Genomic DNA, 27647 nt, shown 5'->3' with positions numbered 1-27647 from the left:
ACCCTTTAATTTTCCTAAGAGAAATAAATTTCTAAAGAATTAGAAGTGAGCTCGGGACCTGTGGTCCCCAGAGGCTGGAGAGGGCAGCACTGCTGGAGCTCGCCCTGGGCGGGGCATGGCCTCCATGGTGGAGTATAAGGGGCTGAGGCAGGGCTATCGCTGTGGCTACTGTAGCTGCCAGGAAGGCAAGGCCTCCAGCGGCATGTGGGCACATTCAATGATGGTTCAGGATTATAAAGATCTTACAGACCATGGATGGGGAAGTTCACAAGATTCCTTTGTACTTTGCCACTGGAGATGGAGAATCCTCCTAATGGACCTGATTATGGTTATGGATCTTTTCATCAGCAGTATTGGCTGGATGGGAAAATAACTGCTGTGGGTATCATATATGTCCTTCCATATTGTGTGTCATCTGTATATTTGTACTATAACCCTGATTATTCCTTTCTGTCTTTGGGGGGTCTACTCTGCCCTACAGGAAATTGCTTTTACAAGACAACTTCATGAGAAAACTTCTCAACTCAGTTATTACTATATGGGTTTCCTACATTCACTCTTGCCCTAAAATGAGATATAAGGGGTCAATATAGGCCTTTTGACTTGTTGTGTCCAGAAACATATGTTTGGGTGCACATTGAGCAGTGTCTGCCTGCACTTGAGAGTTCTAAATACTGTCACTTCAACCAAGATGCAAAAGCAGTTGATGAAGAATGAATTAAAGAGCTTGATCGATTATGGGTATTTTACAAGAAAACAATTATGCCTTACAATATATATAAAAAATGACAGAAAGGATCAAGTGATGAAGCCATCGTTCAACAGTATGCTGACTTGGTGGGACAGACCTGTTCTGAAAGTATGTTACTGTGTAGAAGTTGAAAAAAAAAGAATTATTAAAGAATTAATATTTCACTTTCACCCTAGGTCCTACATGACTGCACTCCATTTTATTATGATTAACACACTTAAATGTTAATAAAAGATCCATAGAATATATTGTGACCATCTAAAATTAAGCATGTAACTTCAACTATTATATGGCTCCTGAAAATATTTAAAGTGAAATGTTAGTGAAGTTATTACTGTAGAGAGATTTAAAAATATGCCTAGATATTTAGCCTTGTACTTTGAAATTTTGGAAGACTGGGAATTTTTTTTTTCCCTTCAAGTTACATTAGACTTGTCATCTATTGATTCTTTATGGTAAATAAAATTATTAAGGCATGCTTAAGTGAAAAAAAGAATTAGAAGTGTTACATCTTCCCTTTTAGAGTTATATACAGTTTGATGGTCTTCATCAACATATGATTTGTTTTGTTTTGTTTTTTCCTTCCCCTTTTAATTTCCTCTTTTTATGCAACTTCTCAGTTGTGTATCTGATGACTGAATTTTCTGTTCAGTTCTGGTCTTTCTGTCAGGAAATTCTGAAAGTCTTCTATTTTCCCTGAGAGCATATGCTGAATTTTGCAGGATAGTACATTCTGGGTTGTAATCCCAGGTCTTTTGCTCTCTGAAATATGCTATTCCGGTACTTCTGATTCTTCAATGTTGAGGCTGATAGGTCCTGTGTGAGTTTGATTCTGTTTCCTTTGTAATTGAATTATTTTCTTTTTGCTGCTTGCAATATTCTCTCCACTGTTTGAGGGTTCTGAAATTTGGCTATTTCAGCCCTTGGAGTTTTTTTTTTTCATGGGGTGTCTTTCTGGAGGGGTTTGGTAGATTCTTTCAATGATTATATTGCTATCTTATTCTAATAGATTTGGACAGTTTTCCCTTATTATTTCCTGCATGATGTTTTTCACTTTCTGTTTTGGGTCCAGGTTTTCTAGTAATTCGATGATTCGTAGATTGTCTCTCCTAGATCTATTTTCCAGATCATTCATTTTCCATAAAAGGTACTTTATATTTTCTTCAATTTTTTTCAACCTTGTTATTTTGTTTGATGGAATCTTATAATCTTGGAGACTCTTTGGTTTCTATTTGTTCAATTCTAATTTTTATGGTTTATTTTCTTCAATTATCTTCTGTGTTTCCTTTTCCAGGTGGTTATTTTTACTTTTAATGGAGTTGATTTCTTTAGTCAATTTTGCATAATTTTTCTGCATGATTTTCATTTCTTTATTCCATTTTTCTTCTTCCTCTCTTCTTCAGTTTTTAAATTCTTTTTTAATATGAACTTTTGTATTTGAGTCCAATTTATAAACTGTTTTGATACTTCCCTGTGAGTGATTTTTCACTGCTTTCTTCTTCAGACATGACATTGTTGTCTGTAAAGTGTTTTTCTATAATGAGTGTTCTTTTGACTTTTTTGTTCACCTTTGTTGTTTTAGTTTTGCTCCTGGGGTATAGGGAGTATAGATCCAATATTTTTTTATTTTTACTGGGGTTGGGGTCTGATCTCTGGCATTTTGTTGGCCAAGATGTTGCCTAGGTAGTCTGGGCCTTGTCTTTGCAGAAGTTTGTTTTCTCCTTTATGTCTGGTTTCTGACTTAGCAGTGGTTTGTTCTCAACTCAGTCCTGTCTTATACCCTGGTGTTTTCAGGGTTCAGACTTTGTGGTTGGGATCCTCCCTGCTTGCTTGCTATCAAGCTGTCAGAATCTCTGCTATTGTTAAGCTATGGAGACCTGGGTTGCTCTGTGGTTAAAAGCCTCCTGATGGTTTCCCTGCTCTCCTACCTCCTGGATTTCACTTCCCCCTTTCCCTCCAAAGAGACAAACCTTCACTGAAGATCCTCCCTAACTTCTACAACTGAAAATTTCTTTAAATCTTCTCTTTTTCTTGGTGGGATCTGTAGTGTGAATGACAGAGTAGAGGCTTCAAGTATCTTTGGTAAGGAAAGGCTCCAGGAGCAGGTTAGCTTCATGCCACCATCTTGGCTCCACCCCAGAAGTCCCAAACCTATCTCTGGGTGTTGTATTCTTACCAAGAGGTGATGACTTAATCTCTTTAAAATGAGGTTGCAAGAGAATGGGAGAGATGGCAGAAGACAGAGGACAGGGGATAACACAGAAGATCAGTATCATGGGAAAGGAGGTATTTGTCTCCTGGAGAGTTGGTACATTTTGAAACCACCTTCAGAAAGTATATTCTATTTCCATGAAAAACACCCTATCCTAAAAGAAAGGATATGTAAAAGTTCCTGAGCTAGCTGGCTCCCCAGGGCAAGGCAGGAAGGACATGAATCCAGAGATGAAAGATTAAAAGTCACAAAGTTGAAAAAAACTACAATGTGTTAAGATTTGTCATTGTTTCAATCATTTCAATCATAGTCAATTCTTTGTGATCTCATTTTGGGGTTTTCTTGTCAAAGATTCTAAAGTAGTTTGGCATTTCCTTCTCCATATCATTTTTACAGATAAGGAACTAAAGCAAACAGGCTTAAGTGACTTGCCCTGGATCACACAACCAGAACCTGTCTAAGATCAGATGTGAACTCAGGAAGATGAGTCTTTCTGTCTATAGGTTTGGGACTTTTATCCACTGTGCCACCTAGCTGCCCCCTCAGAGCCAAAACAATCAACCTGAAAAACAGATTAAAAAAATAAGGATCATTGTACTATTTGAAAGTCATCACAATAAAACATACTTGAGAAACATTTTAAGAAACATTAGAATTGTCTGGCTCTCTTAGTACCCAGAGGACAAAGTAAAAACAGAAAAAGATATTCAGTCATCTTTTGAAAGAAACTCCAAAATGAAAACTCCCAGAAACAATATAGCAAAAATTCAGAGGTTCCAGGTCAAAGAAAAAATATTGCATGCTGACTAAAAGAAAGAAAAGAATTCAAGTACGGAGGAGACACTGTCAGGATCGCATAGACTTTAGTAGCCACCACTGAAAAGGAGCAGAGGGTGGAATGTGATATTCCAGAAAACAAAACAGAAAGGCTTAAAGCCAAGAATAATTTACCCAGTCAATATAATGCATAATGCTAATGTGAAAAAAAGTAACTTCTGATAAAATAAAGTACTTCCAAGAATTCCTGATAAAAAGACCAAAACTGCATAGAAACAATGATATTCAAAGACAGGAGGTAAAAGAAACATAAAAGTTAAACATTAATGAACAATATCTCCTAAGGGATGAAAACTAAGGAAAACCTCACATTCAAATAAAGGGAGCTGATACACGTGTCCTCTCTGAGCCCAGTCATTAACAGAGGTCACAGAAGGAATGTCTAATTAGACAAGATGGGGGGAGGGGATGTGAGAGGGGGAGTGTTGGGTTATGATGGCAAAAGAGAAGGGAAGAGAAATGCACTGGGGAAGGAAACAGTAAAGGAAGGTTAAAGGAAAATCATCTCATACAATCAGTGTACAAAGAGACATCTATATGAATAAAGGGAAAGTGGTTCACATCTAAAACACTCAGATGAACTAGTCAAAGGAATGAAGGAAAAATACAATACATATACACACACAGAATTGGGGGGGTTCAGAAAACAAAGAAATAAGAGGAAAAGCAGAGAAGGAAAAAGGGGAATTAGAAGAGGTGTAGTAAGAGATTACTCCTAAGTCAAACAAACTCCAAATAAAGAAATACAAAAATATTTATAGTTCTTTTTTTGGTGGCAAATTATGAGAATCTGAAGGAGCCCAAGGGTAATGAACAAGTTTAGGTTTTTTAAATGAGATAGACTACTGTTATGTTATAAGAAATGATTTTCAGGAAAACCTGGAAAAACTTGGGGTGGCAAGGTGGTGCAGTAGATAGAGCACCGGCCCTGGAGTCAGGAGTGCCTGAGTACAAATCCAGCCTCAGACACTTAATAATTACCTAGCTGTGTGGCCCTGGCCAAGCCACTTAACCCCATAGCCTTGCAAAAATCTAAAAAAAAAAAAAAAAAACCTGGAAAAACTTGTACTCATGATACAGAGAGATGTGAACAGAAATAGAAGAACAATCTATGCAATGACAGTAATATGGGAAAGTCAAACAAATTTGAAAGAATTTGGAACTCTAATTGGGGTAGTGATCAAGCCTTATCTCAGAGGACCAGTGATGAAACATACTATCTGCCTCCTGATGGAGGTGAAGGATTCAGAGCACAGAATGAGACAAATTTATTTTATATATAATGAATAAATTGGTTTGAAATAAATATATGTTAGTAACAAGTTTTTGTTTTTTCTTTTATATACAATTGGAGAGTCAGGGAAAATTGAAGTGAAAAAGTAAGAAGGCACATTTTTACTAATTTTATGTATGCAAACACACATACACACAAAATTTTAAAAACCATAAAGATCACTAGTCAAAAATGATTGAGAAATCATTATTTCAGTATCCCTTTCTAATTTGAGGAAATTACATTAATTTCTAGACTTACTTAAAAATCCTTTAGCACTTGCCTAGAAACTGTACCAAAGGCAAACCTGAATCCTTCATTATAGACCATTAAAAACAAAAGAAAGTTTTATTTAAGGACATGAAACTTAGAATACCTACAATCTTATTCAACAGATATAATGGCACCACACTACATTAAAAAAAATTTTTTTAAAAAATGAGGGGCAAAACAGGTCTGTCCTGGGTCATGCACAAGAAAATTCAGTTTAATAAAATTATTAAAAAAACCCAATCATAATAATATTATCACTTATAATAGTATGATAGCAAGATCACTGAGCACAGAAAGCTTCATAGATGATCACTTTTCAATAAACTATTACAAAATGACTGGTAAAAAAATATGTACCGGATAAGAAGTACTATATGCTAGTAGGTATAACCTGACTTGACTGCATAAGATCTAGACACAGCTCCTTTCTTGAGGATGGTTGTTTTAAGTTGTTAATGACATCTGTCCACAGCTGTAGAGTTTTGTTTTATATAATTGTAGCCTCATTTTTATTACAAGTAATGCATCATGATGCATATTTAAGATTTTCCAAATAAAGAGGCTTAGCATTCTATTTAAAAGTGACTAATATTGGAGCAGATCTGAGTCGAAGATTAAGTATTCCTCTAGAGTCAAAATACAAAGACAGCAAATATTCTGCCCTTACAAATCTGTCCCCTTCCCCCTTAAACATATACCACTTCCAAAAGGAAGCTGCCTGGAATATACCAGCAAGGAAAGCTATTAGAACTATGTACTCAAAAATTCTACTTTTCAACAGTCTATTATTTAGATGACAAAATGAATATCTAAAAACATGAAATATAACCTTAAATTATTCACTTACTCTTTCTCTAAAGAAGAAACCGTCAATCTAATGCCAAAAGACTTCAAGCGTATTTCTAAAGGTTTCAAGTAAATTGCCTTATTTATCAAAACTTTATTCTCCTTGTTTGTTCATTAAATACTGTAACATTGCATTAAGGTCAAACACTGCCTACCAATTACTGTGGTTTTAAAAAAAAAGCTCTGTTTTTTAACATTCAAGTTTGCACAGAGTATAGCGAATTGTTTTAACAATACAAAATTCAGGCTATCTAAAATACACTTCAATCATTTACAAAATAGTCTTAACACAATTTATTATCAAAACTGAATAAAGGGGCAGCTAGGTGGCATAGTGGATAAAGAACCGGCCTTGGAGTCAGGAGTGCCTGGGTTCAAATCCGGTCTCAGACACTTAATAATGACATAGCTGTGTGGACTTGGGCAAGCCGCTTAACCCCATTTGCCTTGCAAAAACCTAAAAAAAAACAACTGAATAAAGCACTTTTCCCCTTTGTCCCCTAAAATTCAAATTCAAATTTCAAAAATCTGTATATTCTGTATATTCACCAATGCCCTCATTTTAGGTGCTTCTAAAGGAAGGAAGATTAAATGACATAAAAAAGAAATTGATGGGAAAGATTTTTTTTCCAAGCTGATCATTTCTAAATTTTACTATTTTTTAAAGTATATAAATTTTTAATTTTTAATTCTATTAATTTCCATATAGGAAATTTTCAGAGTAAAGGGACATCATTAAATAGGGAAGCCTCTTCAAACTCACAACTTTTAAACATTTTCAATGTTTGGATGCCTGGGTCCTGAAAAACTTTATGGAGGTTAAAAACTCCAAGATTTGTCCGGCATACCTTCATTTGGGGATTTAAAATTGCAAAGGTAAAGTTTTTTTCCTGAATAATCATCAGAAACAATAAGCAAAAATTTTATTCAATTTTATTTCACAATTAACTTTGGTACTGTGTTAGCTGTGAATGAATCCCTGATAAGGCAAAGGAAGTTACTTTAATCTTGAACCAGCAAGTTCAGTTCTTTAAAACAGTATTCCATTACTAGAAATATATCTTAAAATAGGTGAGAAAAGGGTATGGAATGGGAAAAGGGTATGGAATGGGAAATAGCTCCACCTTTTCCTTAGATCCTTCATCACTGAAGGATAATTCTAACCAGCAGTGGGAGATACAGAGGAAAGAAGTAAGACAAAGAAGAGGCTAGAGGCAAGAAAAGCTGTTATAATTATAGCTGGGAACACAGAATTTGTTAAAGGAAGTCTACTGTATAATTATATTTGAAAATTTAGCAAGATGCCCAGAGGCGGCTTGCAGCTGTCAGGAACTCTACTCCTGTTCATGAAGCGACCACTTAGAGCAAGTCAAGCCACTACCTAGAATTCACTAGAATTTATACCTAAAATCAATGGAAAGGTCTTCTGCAGAGACACCTGCATTCTTATGGTACAGAAGGATGGCAGCCTCCAAAGGAGTGGACCATCTCATCTCTCCATCTCCCTTTTCAGTTCCCAGTCCCCTCCTTCTCTGACTTTCTCTACTTCTTCCTTCTATTCTCCTAGTGATACAACAACTACCATGGGGTGACTGGTTCTCAGTTCTATAGGGCAAGCAAAAACCTCTTCTAAACTTTTTTGAATTATAAAATTTTAGCATTGGAAGGGGTTCCAGAGATCATCCAAAATCATTTTATTTTTTTTACAAGTAAGTAAAATGAGGTTGAGAGACAGGAAACAATTTGCCCACAGTCAGAAAATGACAAAATCAGGACTAAAACCTAGGAAGTCTCCTAGCTCAAGTCCACAAATTACTGCTAAAGAAAAACACCCCACTGAAGATTCTAAAGTATGTGGAGGATAAATGTTATAATTTTAGCTCTTACCAACAAATATTGTAGGGCGCTGGGAAAGACCTTTCCTTACAAAAGATCAATTCATACAGGCCAGATTACTCAATGGAATAGGATAGTCCAAAAAAAAAAAAAAAAAAAAAAGCAGCTTAAGCATCAACTCTGCAAATACTCCAAACAAGACATACAGAAAAGTGAGAATGCAATAAAATCTATAGTTTATAGATTATATAGTGGGGATTTTTTAAGAAAATGAGACAGAGAGGTAAAAGGAAAAAAAGAGGAGGATCAAAGTGAGATCATCAATGAATAAACAGGATCTAAGAAGCTAAATATTTTATAAAATCATGATGCTGGAGAAAGTGAGTAGAAAAGGTTTATCAATGGCTTTGTAGCCTAAATTCTAAGCTTCCCTAAAAATGAATCATTATCTTTTAGGGAAATAAAACATCAGAGCATCACTCACTCAAGTGGGGAAAGCAAAGGAAAGAGAGAGGAGAAGAGCCAGAAGTGCACAGTGACATCATTTTTTATTTTATTTTATTTAAGGCAATGGGGTTAAATGATTTACCCAAGGTCACACTGGTAGGCAATTATTAAGTGTCTGAGGCCGGATTTAAATTCAGGTATTCCTGACTCCAGGGCCGGTGCTCTATCCACTGCGCCACCTAGCTGCCTGACATCATTTTTTAAATGTAGGAGAATGATTGGATATGCTTTTCTACCATTACATTTGGGGGATGGGAAATGGAATGGGGAGTCTTAACTAAATAAGAGAGAAAGAAGATCACAAAAGAATCAATCATTCTACTACTAAAATTCACAATAATAAATAAATACAATTAAAATAAGAGAGCAAATGGTTAAATTTGCAGGGGATATCTGATGAAGAAGTAATATATCAAAAGTTTTCATGTGATGAAATGATGCTATGGTTTACTACTACTAACTTCTAAATCAGGAAGCCTTAACTCAAGTTCAGTCTCTGATATACGCTGGGTTGATGATCCTAGGCAAATCACATGATTTAACCTTAACCACACACACACACACACACACCCTCACCCTCTGGAAATTAAAAATATAAATTTCCAAAGGTCTGTTGATCTACATCACTTGAAAAACTTTCTTCATGAGGATTTCCTAACAAAATGACAAGTACAGACCAAAACAAATGCTACCTTGAGAATTTAGAAGAGGAATTATGAGGGAATAGGAACCCTCTGTAACAAAATAAATGGGTAAACAAATCATGGTATATTGTATGTTTAAAAAAATGTATATAAAGGATTCAAAGAAATTTCAAAATCTTATATGAAATGATACTATGTGAAATAATCAAGATGACTTCAATAACCTGACTTCAATGCATGCAAAAAGAAAATAAAACAAAACTGAACAATGTTCAATTACAGTGGTTTGCACTACTAAAATAGATGGGAAAATGTATTTTCTTCCTTTCTACTGAAAAGGTGATGGGTCATAGTGTAGAAACTGTCATATGATATCATATGAAGTCAATTTGTCCTTTGATTCTGCTGGTTGTTTTCCCCCCTCCAAAAAGTTTAATTCAATTTTCACTAAATAGGGCAGGAGTAAGGAAATTAGATGTTATTTAAAATAAGACACATCACTAAATAAATAAAAACATTTCAGATTCTACTTTGAGTATATGTGTATATCATATATATATATATATATATATATATTATATAAATTTCAAAATTTTTAAATGATTGAAATATAGTTTATAATTTTTTTTAAAAAATTATGCTTAGGGGAGGCTAGGTGGCGCAGTGGATAGAGCACTGGCCCTGGAGTCAGGAGTACCTGGGTTCAAATCCGGTCTCAGACACTTAATAATTACCTAGCTGTGTGGCCTTGGGCAAGCCACTTAACCACATTGCCTTGCAAAAACTAAAAAAAAAAAAAAATTATGCTTAAACCTCCAGTGTTTAATGTTTGAATTTATCTAAAAACAACCCCCCAAAAAAAGACAACTCCCACAAACTGTAAGAATATAATTCAAATCAACAAATACTGATTAAATAAATAGCTATTATGTATTAAGGTATGGGGATAGTTGCTGACTAAACTATCTCAAGAAGATAAAGTATCCAAATTCTGAACAAAGTAATATGACACACAATGTATAGGTTAGAATACAATTAGTACAGACAGATTCAAGGAATCTAGTATCCTATTATCTTTATAAATGAGAAAAATAGGTGAGAGTCTGTCAACAATGAAGAGCAGGAGAAACAGCTTCATCAAAGTGACAAATGTACTGTGGTTTTAAAACCATGTGTCATGTTGACATTCAAAACATGTTACATGAAAGTATGCTTGTCTTCAGTAATGAAATGAGGATAATTCTAAACTTCTTTGAATTTTCACTTCTGAATACCAAAGATTTCATAAGTTGTTCCTCACTGAAAAGTGAAAAACTACTCAAAAAAACCACTAATAAAGTTTAGCGTTCGATGGTCTGCACCAGATTTTCAATGCTAGACTATTTCCATAGAGTGACTATAAAAAAACACACAAAGCTAAAGTATTTTTACTTCTATAACATAAGTCAATATATAATCAAACCACCAGTATTAGAGAATCCAAATCACTTATAAGTAGAGTATACATTTGGTCAAGTGTTTTTTAACTGGTATTTTTTAATGTGATATGTATCTTATATGCAGACCTTCTAAGCCTTTCAAGATAAAGGAACAAATGAATAAGCTATTCTAATTTTCTTTCATTCATATATAATAAAAGATAAAAAAAAGTTCTAAAGGAATTTTCAAGGGTTTTCCTTTATTTACAAAGAAATTCCCCAGAATATTAAAAAACTGATTATTCATTAAGATTTACTTATCTCAAAACTGCTAAAGCATAAATATAAGTTTATCCATCAATCCAGGTTTTTCTAATGTAAAAAAGGTCAAGATATTAACTTTTAAGAATTAGAAGATAAAATTGAATTGTTTCTAACTGAAAAAAATCATGAATATTATTCAACCTGTTGCTACTTAGAACTTACTTATGATTCATCGTTTCTCCCAGAGTTGTGAGGATCAAATAATATTGCCCCAAAACCCTAAACAAAAATGCATTTCCATTTCAGTTATGTTAGAATTCGTTGTCCTTTCTCCAACACTCTCTAATCTTCCAAATTTCCCAATTTCTCTCAAGGGCAGCATCAATGCCATCTTGAATTCCACATTCTTTCACCCCACATATCCAATCAACTGAAGGCTGCCATTTCCCCTCCTCAGCACAGACAGCTCTCACCACTTCTCCTCTGGACCACAGCTTCCTACAGGATCTCACCCAGCTCCATTTTATCCTCCACATGGCTGCAAAAATAATTGTTTAAAACACAGGTCTGACCGAGTGACTCCTCGGTTCAGTCAAGTCCAGCCACTCCTGCTTTACCTCCAAGTGATAATAGTAATAATAATGACAATCTATCCCCAGTCTACATCTCCAACCACCCTGGCTTCCTGTCTGGCTCCCAAGATTCTCTTGACATCTTTTTTTATATACACAGCTTCCTTCAGGGCAAGGACTGCTTAACTTTTGTCTTTATATCCCTAGCACAACATAATACTCCACAACTCAAAAAATGTATTTCTTAACATTTTCACCTCTCCTTGTCCCCAAAGTGGTGATTTTAAAGAATTAAATAGTGAAAACTCAAATTATATTAAAAAGCACTTATAAAAATACTCCAAGTTAAAAATGCTCTCATCCTGGAACATATTCAAATACAACTGCTTCATGAACAGTCTAACAAGTCAGCCTCTTTCTTTATAGCACAGGGTTGACACCCCACAGTTTTGCAAAGTTTTCCCCACATTCCAACATCCAGTGATGCCGACCTCCCTAAAGCTCACAAAACTTTCCTGCCATCTTCTTGATTTCTGTCATCCTCATTATAATTAATCTTCTCTTTCCCTACTCTCCCATAGACTGTATGTTTCCTGAAGATAGGATCAATCTTTAAAAACAAAACAAACAAAAAAACAATAATAATTATATTCTTAGTTCTAAAAACACTGTCCTGAACAATATTAACCAATGAGTAAGAAACAGATTTATTTTTCCTTCATTTGTTGATGGAACTTTTTTTTAAGTTCAACAGAATTTGTTGTATGCCTGTTAGAAAAGCAATATCACAATAGGAAGTTTTACCAGGCAATGAAAATAACCATATTTATTGAAGTGGTTTTTGTAGTAATTAAAAGAGGATTATTGTACTTTTATTTCAGATAAAATGTAAAGGGGAAGTATAAGTATTACTTCTTTAAAAATGGCATTCAACTTAATATGATTATATTTATTCTTCAAATCAAAACCTTGCATATATATAGGAATGTAGATTTATGCTACATTAATAATTTATTCCTAAAGCTCTTACTTGGACTGCAATATCTGTTTTATCCCTTTGAAAAAAATTCTAGGTTTCTAGCAGTTACCAATAAACAAGTATACTGGAAGATCCAAATTACAAAGTAAACAATCTAATATATTTGTTACTAAAATAAGAATCAAATTCAAAAATGAAAAAACACCCCTGATTTCTTTTTAAGAACAACCAGACAGGAATTTTAAAATGTCTCTTGAACTGTATGGTATTCATTCACCTTTGTTAATATAGAAAATGTGTCCTCATGTCCCATATGGTTATTGAGAATATTAAGTCTATTTGTCTATCCTGTAAAACTTTATTAACTGTGCTGAGTCAAAAACCCTGCATTATAGAACACATTTAAAGAAATGTGGCTTTATTATTTCATATCCAGAAATAAACACATAAATATGCAGCAACATATATTATAATCAAATTATTTCTAAATAAAAGTCCTTCTGGATTACAGAAAGGAAATAGATAAATATATCTTTATTTGTAGCTATATATTTATTTGAATTTAAAAATGCTTAAAATTTGTATTAAAAATCCTTAAAGGGGCAGCTAGGTGGCGTAGTGGGGCAGCTAGGTGGCGTAGTGGATAAAGCACCAGCCTTGGAGTCAGGAGTACCTGGGTTCAAATCTGATCTCAGACACTTAATAATTGCCTAGCTGTGTGGCCTTGGGCAAGTCACTTAACCCCATTTGCCTTGCAAAAACCTAAAAAAAAAATCCTTAAAATATTGCCTCATAGATTTTTAAAAGTTTCTCTTAATAATAATTACAAAATTAATTTTCTTAGCAAATCCCTTCAAGAATAACAAGCACACAAAAGTACAGCTAGAATGTACAGATAGAATGATCATAAATTGAAAATTCATGGAATCCATAATAAAAAGTTTTTTTAGAGTGTCTTTTTAAAATGTGGCATAGAATGACAGTCAAAAGACAGGTTTTAAATGCCCTCCTGCTAAACTCACCCATGGAAGGATTTAAATGCAGGCAGTTTCTAGCTCTACAATCAGAGAAGCCTAAACTATCCTTTCCGCAATTTCTAAGTAGGGTGTTGGAAACAAGAAACTGGAGAGGTGGAGAACACAGGCTGCAGGTCCTCAGGTGTGGGCATGGATGGATCCTTGGGTTCTCCTCTCTGAATTCCAGTACTTTAAATGTTTTTTGGCTACAATCAGGAATCAAAAAAGATCAGTGCAATATAAAACAAAACACACCCAACCAAGGTATTCGTTAGAAAAATAAAAGCTTTACTTTGATAATAGATATTCTTTGAATAAGTCAAGATAGATCAACAAATATGTCTTTAGGTCTACTATTTGCAGGGCACAAAGAAAACAAAAACCTGTTCTTCCCTCAAAGATCTCCTGGGAAGACAACAAGGCAATCAATTACAGATACAGAAAGTGGAAAGATTGGACATTATCAGAGAAGGAAGGTTCTAGAGGTTGAAGAGGGTGAAGGAAGAAGGCAAGACTCATCTGGGGAGCAGAAGAGGAAGAGGGCGAGCGGCCTTCAACGGGAAGCATCAGTCAGGGAAGAGGCAGTGATCACAGACAGTGTCAGCTGATGGCCCAAAGTGCAGGAAGACTGAAAGGCAGGAGGGGTACAGTGATAAGTGTTTTAAAAAGTGAACAGAGGTCTGATCTTGCTATCTCTTATACTTTAGGTTTGTTCCTTAAGGATATGATTTCTCTCTCATCACACTCAATTTGGATCAATGTACAACATGGAAACAATGTAAAGACTGACAGATTGCTTTCCATGGGGGGGGGGGGGGAGTAAGATTGAGGAAAAAATTGTAAAACTCAAAATAAAAAAAAAACTTTAATGGAGAAAAAAATAATTTAAAAAAATGTGAACAGAGGATCTGTGCTTGACCCTGAAGGTCAGAGGAAGATTGTGGAGCTGTTTGAACAAGAGGTCAGGGCAGGGAAGTGGAGGGGTCCTGGTGGGAGGGTGGTAGTGAGTGTGCAGTCCACACCTGCACAGGAGTGGACTAGGTAAGACTGAGGGAGAGTAACCAGAGACTCATACAGCCACAGAGGTGAGGGGTTGTGGTGTCCAAGCAGAAAAAAAATGTCATCAAAGATACCTCTAAGACATTAGTACTGCCCTTGCCAGGACTTGACCATTCATCAGACATGTGGGGCAGTTGATTTGATAAATCAATGGATGGGGTCTGGGGGAAGACTCACAGTGGAGGCATGGGGTGATGCCCTGGAAAAAACTGCAGAGTTCAGGAAGAGGACTGAGATCTGGACCCTAAAAAGATCCCTGATGACCCTGAAGAGTCAGAGGCCAGAAAGCTTCGCATTAAAGAGCATGAGAGACAAAGGACCAGAGGAGTGCCTTCGTGCCTTCATGAAGGTTCCGGCACCATGAGAGGAGAGACCAAAGACAAAGAGTGAGCAGGGCTGGAGGGAAGAGACTCAGGGGAGCAGGTGGCAGAAAGGGGGAGATTGTAGGCAGGAAGAGGCTGAGGGTGGGGAGGCCACAGGAAGCGGGATGGCAGCAGAAGTTACTATAATAAAACCAGAGACCAAACCAAGGTCACCCTGCTTTCCTCACTGGACTAAGGGCTGACCTTCAGAGCCACTCTTCCTCAGATTTTTCTCTTGGAGTCCAAAGGGGGGGTCTCATCTACCTCCTCCCAACTCATTGGGGCCCCCACATTCTGGAGGGTGGGGGACAGGGATTGAGAGGCTAAAAAGGGACTTAGGTTTTGTTGTTTCCATCCTCAGGCTTTTCCCAGGCTACCAGATTAGATCCTGGCAATTCCTGTAAAAGTAGAATAAACTGGTAGCAGATTTTCACTAATTTCATTAGGGAGAACAGTTATGGAAATGAGAAAATAGTCAAGAGAAGATTTCGCAAGAATGCCAATAGAAGGTGAGAGAAAGAAAGCAGAGGGAATAGAAGAATCAGGATGGAAAAAAACTATTATAGAAATACTATTTTTTAGATAAAGGCATATGAAATCTTAACATACATCGGCATATCAGGATTTATAGAGAAACCAAGCCTCATTTGAAGGCAAAATATATTATTTATCAAGGTTTCCATTCAAATGCTCTTCTGTGGACATTTGTGTGAGGGTGGCCATCATGATCTTCACAATCCATCCCACCCCATTTGGAAACAGGCCCATAAAAGCTGAGTACTAGTGACCTCACAACGACTGTGAAAAATGTTAACATTTATTAAAATATTAACTATCTTTCACCTAATATTTTCCTAAGCTGCGGAATATTTCCAGTCCCAAAGATAAAAATCATTTCTTTCAAAAGCAGTTACTTGATTTTTAAGAAGTCAATGGAAATTTAACAAATTTACGTTAAAATGTTGTGTTTTATATATATATATAATATATATATGCATATATATAAATGGTCCATAAAAAAAGAATAATTTTCAAAAACTAGTAAAGAACCAAGAGATAAAATTAATTCTTGATAAAAAATAATAAATTGTAGTCTTCATTAAGTTTATAAAAGTCAAAACATTAAAAATTAAATTGTTTCTTTGATATTCTCTTCTTAAATACAAACTACAATTTTCAAATAATGCTTTCTTAAATCTATTTGTAATTCAATCAGAACTTGAAGTGACCAGTTAATAAACAAATAAATAATTGATTGAATATAGTACAGTTTTGTTGCATAAACTGTTGACAATACATTTCTCAATAAAGAAAAATTGAATTATAGCCCAAGGGTGGTTTAATTTGGTACAAATTTTGAATAATGTCAAATGTACTTCCAAAACAGATGCTTAGAGACTCTACAAGGACACTAGGCTCAATCAGAAGCCAGATTAAAGTTCCATCTGGAAACTAATAGAAATTCACAGTTCCATTACAATTATCAAAGTCACCAATGTAACAAGTAAAAGGAGTACAGCAAAGAACTTCTTAGAAAAGTCACCAGACCTGCCATCCCTCAAAACAGACAATCAATTTACAAAAGAATCATCTTCTAGGAAAACAATTCATAAATATTCAAATTCTTCTGTTCAATATAAGCAAATTTACAGTTTGCATAATTATTTGAATTTTCCATACTTGAATTTTCCCTAGATATTCAAATAATAATTTGTTTGCTAACACTGAATAACAAGGATAGCATGTCATGGAAGAAAAAAAATTAATTTCTCTCTTAAACTCTCACCCATTCTACTGCTGATAAAAAATAATATCAGGATATCTCACTCCTCTCATTTTATTAAATCCCAGACTCACATCTTATGATATGAACTTTTAAATTCTATGACTAGAAATGACCAGTGATCAAAAAAATTTAGGAGCAATCCTTAACGATTATCTCCTTCAAGTCCCTGGACATCCCCCTTTATCAACGAGGAACCTTGCTTCAGTTGGATGACTGCTCCAAGGACACACAGCCAGGTGACCGTGGGTCTTCCAGTTCTGTGTTCTATCACAGAAAGTGACTGCAGAGCCAGAAAGACAAATCAAATTTCCCAAAGATGACAAATGAAAACAAAAAAGAAAATATAATTAAGAACATAAAAACTGACATTATGAATAGATGCACAATAGTCCTGTCTGGTTAAGCATGTGTGAACCCTGCCTCTGCTGTGGATTACCTGTGTGAATTTTGGAAAGCCACTTAAGCTACAAGAAGGAATCAAGAATCTGCTCTACACAGTGTCTCAAATACTGAATAATAGATATCAGATATGAAATGTTTAAAATAATGGGTTAAATCTTACCACAGAAGAGGGAGCAAACTGCTACCTTTTAGAAGAGAGAGGTAAATCCTTCAGGCCAACAGAACATCAGCTTTCCAGGTAATTCTAGGACACACTGGCAAAAGACAAATTTTTCAGCAAATCGTTAACATTCTCTATACAACTTAAATGTTCATTATTAACACAAAATCTTTAAGTAAGCACTTTCTCAGGATAGTTCCATTATAACCTGAGAAAGAAGTCCTGGAAGGTGAACTACAAACTCAATCCAACTTAAAAACAAAGATTCACTGGCCTACTTCACCCACAGACTCTAGTGTTAGGTTCCAGAAGTACAGTAAACCATAGCCCATTCCCTTGCTTTTACTGGGTTGAGGGGGAGTTAAGGAGAAGTGTGTTAAATACCTATACAGATAATGACACATCAACCAGTCATCTGTATACTAACAGAAGGAAGGAAGGAAGGAAGGAAGGAAGGAAGGAAGGAAGGAAGGAAGGAAGGAAGGAAGGAAGGGAGGGAGGGAGGGAGGGAGGGAGGGAGGGAGGGAGGGAGGGAAGAAGGGCTCTTTTTTTGTATTACATTGAAAGATGAGAGGCATCATGGAACAGTGAAGAGAGCATCCACCCCAGAGAGTCCCGTCTGGACTAGCTAGGTCACCTCTCAGTGGTCCCAGGCAACTCTCTGCATTAAGGGAGTAAGTTCCCCCCTAGGATTTCTCTAAACAGATGAGATCAAAGATCTGGGCCCACACTCCACTCTCTCCCATCTGAATCCAGAAATACCACAATAAAAATAAGAAAGATGTGCAAGGAAGTAAGCTCTGAGCAGCAGTAACAACCAATAAAACAACAGTCAGATCCTGATGACCAATCAAATAATGCATTATTATTAATTAGATCTTTGGATGCAAAGAAAAGACTATTCTGATTAACTGGTAGTCAACTCACTAAGTTAGGCATTCACTAATGCTGATTTAGTGTTTGTGAACTGCCAGGGTAAGGACTAGGGATTCTAGGAAAGGTTAAAAACAACCCTTGCCCTCAAGGAATTTGCAAGTTAATGGAGAGATGACAAAGCAAACTCTGTACAGGATAAATAGGAAATCATTTTAAAAGTGAAGGAACTGGAATTTAAAAGGGATGGGAAAGTTTTCCAGGACAAAGCAGGGTTTTAGAAAGGCCTTAAAGGAAGTCAGCAAAGTCAGTAGGCAGAGTAGAAGACAGGGAAAGCCAGAGAAAATGCCCTGAGTCAAAAGAAAGACCAGTCGGGAGGTCAGTGTCCCTGGACAGAAGAATCTGTATTGGGGAGTTAAGGTGTAAGTAGTCTGGAAAAGTAGGGGGGCTGGGTTTTGAAAGCCAAACAGAAGAATCTGTATTTGATCCTGGAGGCCATAAGGAGTCACTGAGGTTTACAGGGGAAAGGGGTGGAGGGGTGGGGGTAAAGATACTAACCTGTGCTAAATCAGTATGCATTGATTGTGTGCTTACTATGGATCCCTCATTGTACTAGGAAATGGAGATGATAATAATAGAGAGTTTTTACATGGCATGAGGAGGCTTGAAAAGTATAAAGTAACCACTTAATAAATGCTTTATTAATCTAAAATAATTCTACAGATAGGGAAACTGAGGCTTAGAGAGATGAAGCAATTTGCTCAGTCAGTCACACATCAAGTCTAGATACCTAATCATCTAGAGGCAGCATTCAAACCCAAGTCTTCTTAATTCCAAACCTCTATCCACTATGATAGGTAGATATCCCAAGTCCAGGGAAGATGCCACCAGCAAAATACCTAAAGAAATAGGCAACACTGGGAAGGGAGAAGTCTCTAGATGTGCACATCTTCTGTTTCTTTTGAGAGCACAGTGCCTTCTTTGAGGCAGCATGCCCTGATGGACAGCTCTTTGCCAGCATCTCCCATGACACATAACCAATCCCAGAGTTCTTCAGAGAGACCTTGAGAGTGTCCCTGTATAATTTCATCTTAGCACCATATGAGTGCCTGCCTTGTATGTCTTCGCCACAAAACAGTCTTTTAGTCAACCATACATTTGTCATTCGACCTATATGGCCAGCCCATTGGGGTTGAGCTCTCTGTAGGAAAGACTCAAGAAGCGACCTCAGGGTCCAGTATCTTTCCTGTCAGATGTTCTTCAGAATCTTCCTAAGACAGTTCAAATGGAAACATTTCTGTTTTTCTTGGCCGAGTGCTGGTAGACCGTTGAGGTTTCACAGTCATCGAACAATGAGGTCAGTACAACAGTTCTATAGAGCTTGGTCGTCAGTCTAATTCCTCTTCTATTCTCACACTTTCCTGAGGAGCTTCCCAAACACTGAGCTAGCATATTTCAACCTCCTCATCTCTGTGGACATCCCTGAAAATCTATTGCCAAGGTTGAGTGAACTAATCCATAGTATTCAAAATGTAACTGTTTGCTGTAACTGATTGTTCCACATATGGATGGGGTGGTGCTGGCTGAGGAGAACCTGAGTCCTCTTGGGGTTAACTGTTAGGCCAAAACTGGCACAAGCAGCACAAGCAGACAATCAAGTCACACTTTTTTGCATCTCAGCTTCAGAGGCTGCATTGAGGGTAGAATCATTTGCACACAAAAAAATCATGCACCAATTCTCCCTCTACTTTAGTCTTGACTTGTGGTCTTCTGTAGTTAAATTATTTATCATTGATGCAGTAGTTGACCTTGAAATCAGGACTTTGTGAAGGCATTTGACAACTTTGCTGAAAACATCATGCTAAAAAGGATTAGCCTTGCTTTACTCCATGGCGACTGGGAAAGTGGTAGAACCTCATCCATTAGCCAGGTAAGCACACCGGCATGAGATGGATGGACAATGCAAAGAAACTTCTCCAGGCAATGAAACTTTGACATAATTTTACACAAATCCTCACAATTGGGTCAGGTAGGTGCCGAAGTGGATAGAACATTAGCCCTGGAGTCAGGAGGACCTGGAGACCTGTGAATTGTCCTGCGTGGGAAAAGGCAGAGACACCTTTGAGATCTAGCCTCTGAAGAAACCACAGTCAGAATGAAGGATGAAAGAAGTATAAGATTACATAAATTGGGGGGGGGGGGATAGCAAGAGATTGAAATTATCAAAGATTTCAGGAAGAAAAAAAAATTTCAAAGACCTTAAACCACAGACAAAAGAGGAAAAACAGTACCAGAAGGAAAAATGACCTCTTTATCTAATGAATAGCTTTATATGTGTGTTAATACTATAAAATCAAGGAAATGATCAAACACTAGATGATACAGAGGACCCTGTGGAATGTGAGAAAAACATGAAGTCACAATATGATGTTCCTGAGTGGTTTAAAAGAGAAATGAGAATTATAAGAGCAGAATTTGCATCCTGAAAAGCAAATAGAGATAAAGTGAGGAATCATGGATACTGCAAGGTAGCATGGATACTTCAAGGGTGATACATTGCAAGGATTGAAGGAGAGTGGTGCTTTTTTACAAAAGGTCAGCTTTTTCACACAAAAGTCAAGAAGTTGGGAAGAAGTGACACAGGATGAAGAAAAATGAAGAGAAGTAGATGATGGATAGAAATGTAATGGGGCAGTAAAGCATAGTGATGGGGCAGTTGCAGTTACAGACATTAGAAATAGTGATGAAGACTGATACCACTGTGACAGCTGTTAGAGATCCAGGGATGAAGAAAACAAACAAAAAAAAAAAGACATAGCTGTGCATTTATAGAAAAAAGGGGAAAACAGCCAGTCAACTAGAACTCAAATTTCTGTAGCACTAAACACATCAGGGGCTAACCTGGGAGCATTCCAGCCAATTCACTTTCAAGAGGGAGGATACAGAACAACACCATGGTAGGTTTGGTTATCCTGCCCTGTATTTCATTTCATGGGTACTAACAGAAGAACACCAAAAAAAAAAACCCCACAAAAAAAAAACCCAGCAAAACCTTATAAACCAAGGAAACTGAAAATTTTACAAAGATTTTTTTTTACCAAAATCTGCATTATAACAATATGCACATGTTGCTAGATTCTTAAATACTATGCCAGTGAGTGCCAAAAAAAATCTATTTTTTGGAGAACTCACACATGGCAAGCTCTCACAAGGGGGTCAAAGAAGTGATATCAAGACACCCTGAAGGTTTCATTGAGGAACAGAATTGACTGCACAGCTTGGGAGACCCTGGCACAGGACCGCCCAGTATGACACCCTTCATCAGTGAGGGGGCTTCACTCTATGGGGAAGGCAGAATTCAAGTGGCTCAGAGGACACATGACATCCATAAGTTTAGAGTACCCATGGGCACATGGACTAATTGTGCCCAACCTGTGGTAGAGCATTCAGAGCTCGTACTGGTCTCTTCAGTCACAGTTGGGAAACACTGTCATTTTTCTCAAACAGAATGATGTCATTTTAGTCTTTTTCAATAACAAAGGACAAGAACCAACTCATAAGTAAGTCCTATCAAACTGGAAATGCTTTGAATGTGAGCAAGCAACAGATTATGTCTACCACCAAAACTTCCAATTAAGTTTCCAGGAGCTGTCTAAAATCATCATTGTAACATAGTTGGGAAATTAACTACCAAATATAGCAGTTCACATTTATAAAGCACTTTTTTTGTTCAAGAAAATTTTCCTAGTTCTGTTCATTTGCACTGAGGAGATTAAATCAGTTTTACTACCCTCAGTTCAGAAATAAAAATGTAGGTTTTGAAGTATTACAATCAGTTTATATACATAGGAAAAGCTGAGCTTCTGAGAGGTAAAATAATTTAGCAAAAATATAATTGTCACAATGTATTATTCCTAATTACAGGTTCCAAATAACAAATTTACAAACTTTTTGACATTTCCAACATTTTAACATGTCCCAACATTTTGGAACATAACCTACATACAAGTTGTAGTCTATAACTTTGATTAGAACTTCTCTCATTGAAATAACCTTCAAAACTGTGTTTTAGGTTCCTAGGTAAAGAGAAGCAGCACTGGACTCCTTGGGTCTAAGAAACAGGCCTTTATTGTCACTTATTGGCAACATAACCTTGTACAACTTATTAATTTATCTGAATTCGGTTTCCTCATGTGAAAAAAGTAGTCACAATCAGTTCCTCTGCCTACTTCACAATAATAATTATATTTACTTCTTGCTGATAACGTGAATAAATCATTGCACCACTGTAACTCAGTTTCCTCAAAAGAAAATAAGAGAGAGGGTGGGAAGAGGGAGAAGGGAAGAATAAGGTGAGTAGAAAGAGGGAAAGAAAAAGAATAAGGGAGGTAGGGAAAGGTTAAAGGAAGAAGAGAAAAAAGAGAGGGGAAAAAGGGAGAAGAGGTAGGAATAAAAAGAAAGAGGAGAAAAATAAGAAAATAAGAGGAAGACTTTTCCCAACGTATAGCTATAAAATAATGAAATTGATTTTCATTTGTAATTGTAAAATTGGTCTTTGTATTTTATATTCATTCACATCTCTTATGTCTACTGAATCTCTGAGATAGAACACTAAAAACATTATTAATAAATGTAAATCTAAAATGTTGTAATACTTAGCTTGGCTTCACAATCTATACATCAAATTCTTCCTTATACAACAAATTAATAAATTTTAAGATCTACACTTCAGAAAAATCAAGTTTCCCCTTCTTCTGTGGCTGCCATTGGGGTTATGCTAGTGCCGCAGCCATGGCCATCCAATACCCCATGACCATGGGCCTCAACAAGGACCACAAAGTTACCAAAAACGTGGCAAAGCTGCAACACTGCCGCCACCATGGGTATTTGACCAAACACACTAAATTTGTGAGAGATATGATCAGAGAGGTAATGTGGGTTTGCCCCTTATGAGAGGTGGCCATGGAATTGTTAAAGGTCTCCAAGAATAAGTGAGCACTTAAGTTCATCCAAAAAAAGGGTGGGAACTCACATCCGTGCCAAGAGGAAGAGAGAGGAGCTCAGCAATGTCCTAGCTGCCATGAGGAAGGCTGCTGCCAAGAAGGATTAAACTGGACCCTGCCTGCCTTCCCCATTTAACTAATAAAGATTTGACAAAAAAAAAAAAGAAAATTCAAGTTTCATGAATTGCTTTGATGCTCTTTTAATACATACACATTTATGTCTTTCCTCCATCAAAGAAAAATGCAGTATGTTTCACTTCCTTCTTATGCCATGGAATTTTCGTGTGTGTGTGTGTGTGTGTGTGTGTCCATGTCCCTCACTGTGTAGTAATTCAATAAAGAACAAATCCCTGTCTTTAAACAAAAGGAGATCTAACAATCTATTTTGATTTTCCTGATGGTTCCTCTTTTCCAATTTATTAATTCTTTTCTAATTTAAAACAATGATTCTACTTAGCAAAACCCTTACTACTTGGGGAAAAAAAAATTACCTTTCTCAACACTCATTATAAAAGAGGAAACACCCCATTTTGAAGTTTACTATTCTTTGAATTAGCTCAAAGCTTTTTATTATTATTATTATTATTGTTTGTGAGATATGTATTCCTCAACTGTTTCTAAGGTAAAAATTAACTTTCCTTTAATTCTGACCAATACTATACAGACTACTTTCAATAGGTTCTGGCAAGTTTCTTGATACACTAGAAGTATTATTGCCTATTGCTTTGTATTCTCTCCATCTGCTAATCTGGTTTCTTGCTTGCCTTTTTTACTGCAGCTGTGCACCGGGTTAACTGTTTCAATGGTTTTCCTACAATAACCCACAAATTTTTTCCTGATCAGTGTGCTGTATGATTGGTTCTTTGTTCCTAAGATAATTATTTTACATTTGTCTACACTGAACTGCATTTGCCATCTGCTGGCCCAATCACCTAAACAATCCCAATCCTTTTGAATCTGATTGCATTGTTCCTTATTATTTCCTCTGCCTCCAATTTTAGGATCATCTGCAAACTTGAAGATCTTTTCTTCAAAGCTTTGTCCACGTTTCATTTTAATATAATTTTAAAAAGTGACCCCCTAAGCACGACAGCTGAAATCCCTTCCAAAACCAAAAGGTGTTTCCATAAAGCTTTTGCAAAGATGCCACTAATTAAACAGGTAAAAGAATCATTAGAAATGAAACTCTCACTAATACTCTTGCTTTATTTCTCAGCCAGTTTTTCATTCCAAAACTCTAATTGTAAATGAATTTTCTATATTTTAAATTTATCTTTCAGAATGCTGATATTTTAAAGGAATACTAATTGTTCAATTTGGAAACATATGATATAATTTCAAACTATTCCTAAACATACATTTCAAAGTTTTTCAGTACTTTATAGGTCTCATAATTGTTTTCTTTAAGTCAATGATGCTTTGAAGTATCTACTAATTTCCCAAATCCAGCCAACTTTAACAAGTATTCTGAGATTTTCTAATACTCTTGACCACTTTTTATCAATTTGTTTTGTTGTTCCTATATTAACCCTAATGTTAAAAAATCTAATGACTATCATAAGTGAGCAATTGGCTCATATTCAATGAAAAAATCACAAGAAAGGTTCTTTTAAAGGGTATATCTAAATTTTTCAGGGCACTCAGAAAAAACTCACAAAAACATAAATACTAAATTATAGTTAACATTTGAAGCAGTTTCTTTTTATATTTTAGTTGACTTGATACAATCATGATTAATCAGTCCCTTTTGGTTACTTTTAACAATCAGCTAAAGTGTCTACGGGCCACTGATGAAATTTACTTAAGAAATGTACTTAAATATATTACTTGTGTGTGTGAACACACACAAACACACACACATACACACGCAAATACATTACATATATAATATATACACACATACAGAGCACAGATCTTAACTGGCAACACCATGATAAGATGTTGAGCAGAGGCTGATCTATACTAGGAATGAAGGGGGCACAGTGGTTTTCTATGGGGTTTTTTTTTTACTACTAAGTACAATGTTCATTGTGCACACAGAGTTGGGAGACTAAGGGATGCAGATAGGAGTCCCAGGAAATTCCTGGGAAGCTCCCGCATGTCCAATTAATTGTTAATTGAAATTCCATAGTATTTTTGACCCACCTGTAGAAGTCAAAGTGCATCTGAGAGAACTCTTAACATGAAAGAAGCAGTCCTTCAAAGGGAGGCCCCACTAGCAACAAAAATCAGTCTGGAACAATTTAAGAGATTAAACATGTAGAGAGTTCTGTAATTTACAAAGCACATGGATGTACACTCCTTCCCATGAGCTTATGAGGCTGGCAGGCAGCTCTAAATATCCCCATTGTACCAATAAGGAAGCAGAGCCTCAAATAATGACCTCACCAAAAAGCACATGTCCACAAAGTTTGATGTAGGACTCAAAATCAGGTTTCTCCTGTCTAAATGCCACACACACGATGCATATTTTTGTGTCTATCCTATTTATCTGTTGTCTCTTAGGGTTTGTTTGGTTTTTTAAATTATTTATGAGGTATGTGTTCCTAAATGGTTTCTAGGGCAAAAATGACCTTTCCTTGAATCCTGACCACAGTTCTACAGAATACTCTCAAAGGGGTCTGGCAGAGTTCCTTTATTCCTTGAGACTTTCCCGAGCCCCTTCAATAGGCACAGAACAAATCAACAAGTCCCTATCTATAGCCCACAAGCCAGGCCTTGCGTAGGGATGGAGAGGAGAAACACAACAGACCCTGACATCAATAACCTCCCAAGATGACTGGGAAGGAAGACAGGAGCTGTCTCAAGCCCTGAAGGAGGAAAGGAGAGTAGCAAAGTCTTAGTGGCATAGATGGAAACAATCACCCAGCACCTGGCAGCAGGGCAGACACTGGATGATGGAGGGCCATGGATAAGGACTGGTCCGTCTGCCTGGCCCACACTGGAGTACACATGAAAAAGACTGGAGAGACGGGATGAGGTCAAATTGCAAGGGTCTTAAATGCCAACTACAAATATTTTTATTCCAGAAGCAAAAGGTGTCCCTGCAATTTATTTAATAATAGAGGGACCAAGTTGAGAGCCAGGGAAGACCACCCTGGCAGCTGCCCAGAGGCTAGGATGAAAGTACAGAAATGTGAAGCCACAAGATCCTTAAGTAGGATACTGAAATAGCCCAAGACAGGTTGATTCAGTCCTGAAGGCAGGCACTAATATGAGAGATGCTATGAAGGAGAAAGGACAAAACCAGCAAGAAGGTGGTCATGTGGAACTGTGGGGAGTCAAATCTGAAAAGGAGAGTGGGAAAAGGAAGGGAGGAATCAACATTTATTGGGTGCTGAACCCTTTATAGGTGTGACCTCGCTGGATGCTCAGCAGCAACCTGGGAGATGGCACTTCCATTATCTCCATTTTACAAGGTCTAATAAGTGGTTTTGAATACAGAGTTAGGGGGCGGCTAGGTGGCATAGTGGATAAAGCACCAGCCTTGGAGTCAGAAGTACCTGGGTTCAAATCTGGTCTCAGACACTTAATAATTACCTAGCTGTGTGGCCTTGGGCAAGCCACTTAACCCCATTTGCCTTGCAAAAACCTAAAAAAAAAAAAAAGATATTTAAATTGAATACAGAGTTAGACTCAGGAGGGAGAAGAGCTTTAACACAGAACTGATAAAAATAAAGGAAAGGCAGTATAGGAGATAAGCCGTGCCTATGACGCAGCCATCTGGTGAATGTAATCCTCTAAGACCACCACCTCCAGGGGGATGGGGGAGGTGGGTCAAAGTCTGCCCCCTGCCCAACTGTACGCCCTAACCCTTCCTCCCACTCCTCTTTGAAAGATCCTGCTTTCTCCTTCTCATCCAGGGTAAACCAAAGAAGCAGTCCTGAACCCAAGGGTGCATCATCAGTAACAGGCACCTGTTGCTGTTGTCAGTCATTTTTCAGTTGTGCCCGACTCTTCATGACTCACTTGGGGTGCTCTTGGCAAGGACGCTGGAGGGATGTGTCATTTCCTTCTCGAGCTCATTTTACAGATACAGGAAACAGAGGCAAACAGGTCAAGTGACTTGAACTTAGATAGAACCTAGCACTCTATCCACCCCATCCTGTTCCAAACTAACACACTGTAGACACTAAATAAATGCCTGATTAGTTCAGAGGCATTCTTCATCTAATTGGTTTTTTTTTTTTTCCTATGTGGCTAACTGGGTTAAAATTCTTTTTGAGTGAAGATGCATTTCCCATGGGGGAAGTTCTGAATATTCCAGGACTTGCTGGGAAATCCTCCATCCCCAGACAGGATCCCTAAAAAGTAAAGCTCCTTCCTCCATTTGAAATTTAAGCTATGCCTTCTGAAAGGTGGCAAACATACCTGGTTTATTCTTTACTTAATATTAATAATCAGGAGAAAATAGTTAGTTTTTTTATGCAAGCCCCTTCAGAAACAGAGTCTTTAAGGCAATTTCAATCTTTCAAATCAAATGCTTTGCCCCAACTTCTTAACTTTCACTTTTCAATTCATTCCAAGCTGGCTTCTAAACTCATTACTCAACTGAAAGGCTTTCTCCAAGGTTC

At 36.8% G+C, this 27647-nt stretch overlaps 1 protein-coding gene and 2 pseudogenes across 1 annotated transcript in view; 2 read left to right on the top strand and 1 right to left on the bottom strand.

Annotated features, from left to right (window-relative positions):
* TBC1D5 (TBC1 domain family member 5) overlaps positions 1 to 27647 on the bottom strand; it is a 577752-nt gene that overhangs the window by 475363 nt on the left and 74742 nt on the right. Inside the window, exon 4 of the mRNA XM_074195734.1 lies at positions 17198 to 17291. The gene's annotated coding sequence lies outside the window, so the exon portion shown is untranslated. The remainder of the gene's footprint in view (positions 1 to 17197; positions 17292 to 27647) is intronic.
* Positions 256 to 887, top strand: LOC141494022 (arginyl-tRNA--protein transferase 1 pseudogene; annotated as a pseudogene).
* On the top strand, positions 22856 to 23180 carry LOC141494492 (large ribosomal subunit protein eL36-like; annotated as a pseudogene).

This window comes from Macrotis lagotis, chromosome 7 (assembly GCF_037893015.1).
Source record: "Macrotis lagotis isolate mMagLag1 chromosome 7, bilby.v1.9.chrom.fasta, whole genome shotgun sequence".
NCBI classification, from domain to species: domain Eukaryota; kingdom Metazoa; phylum Chordata; class Mammalia; order Peramelemorphia; family Peramelidae; genus Macrotis; species Macrotis lagotis.
This window is presented reverse-complemented; position numbering and strand designations above follow the sequence as displayed.